We start from the raw sequence: 1,040 nt of genomic DNA on the forward strand, positions 1-1,040 counted from the left end.
GATTGGCAGGGCTTGAAAGGGGAGCTATTTTCATTAGCATTTTAATTTCTATAGTATTGTTGGGGAAAAGACATAAAAAATTGAAAGGTGTGTATGAAAGTAGTGAAGCCTATGTGGACAAATCATGGCAGCCAAGGGTCAAATAACTTTTTAATTTAAAAATAACCTTAGATACCACAGTTTGTTTAGCCACTCATCTGTTGATGGACATTTTGGCTGTTTCCATCTCTTTGCAATTGTAAATAATGCTGCTATAAACATTGGTGTGCAAATGTCCGTTTGTGTCTGTGGTATATACATACGATGGAATATTATGCAGCTTTAAGACAGAATAAACTTATGAAGCATGTAATAACATGGATGGAACTAGAGAACATTATGCTGAGCGAGACTAGCCAAAAACTAAAGGACAAATACTGTATGGTCCCACTGATGTGAACCGACATTAGAGAATAAACTTGGAATATGTCATTGGTAACAGAGACCATCTGGAGTTAGAAACAGGGTAAGATAATGGGTAATTGGAGCTGAAGGGATACAGACTGTGCAACAGGACTAGATACAAAAGCTCAAAAATAGACAGCACAATATTACCTAATTGTAATGTAACTATGTTAAAACACTAAATGAAGCTGCATCTGAGCTATAGTTTTTTTGTTTGTTTGTTTTGGTTTTTTTTATATATTTTTTGTATTTTTTGCTTTTATTTTTTCTCTATATTATCATTTTATTTCTTTTTCTGTTGTCTTGCTATTCCTTTTTCTAAATCGATGCAAATGTAATAAGAAAAGATGATCACACATCTATGGGATGATATTAAGAATTACTGATTGCATATGTAGAATGGAATGATTTCTAAATGTTGTGTTAGTTAATTTTTTTTTTTTTTTTAATTAATAAAAAAAAAAATAACCTTAGAGATAAAATCATCTACAGCATCTCAACTTTTCTACTCAAGAACCTCCTCCCATGTAACAAAAACGGAGAAACAGAATACAATAAAACAAGAAAATGTTTAAAAATGTTTCCCTTTCTTCCTT

The sequence above is a fragment of the Tamandua tetradactyla genome, chromosome 1 (genome assembly GCF_023851605.1).
Source record: "Tamandua tetradactyla isolate mTamTet1 chromosome 1, mTamTet1.pri, whole genome shotgun sequence".
Lineage (NCBI taxonomy): Eukaryota > Metazoa > Chordata > Mammalia > Pilosa > Myrmecophagidae > Tamandua > Tamandua tetradactyla.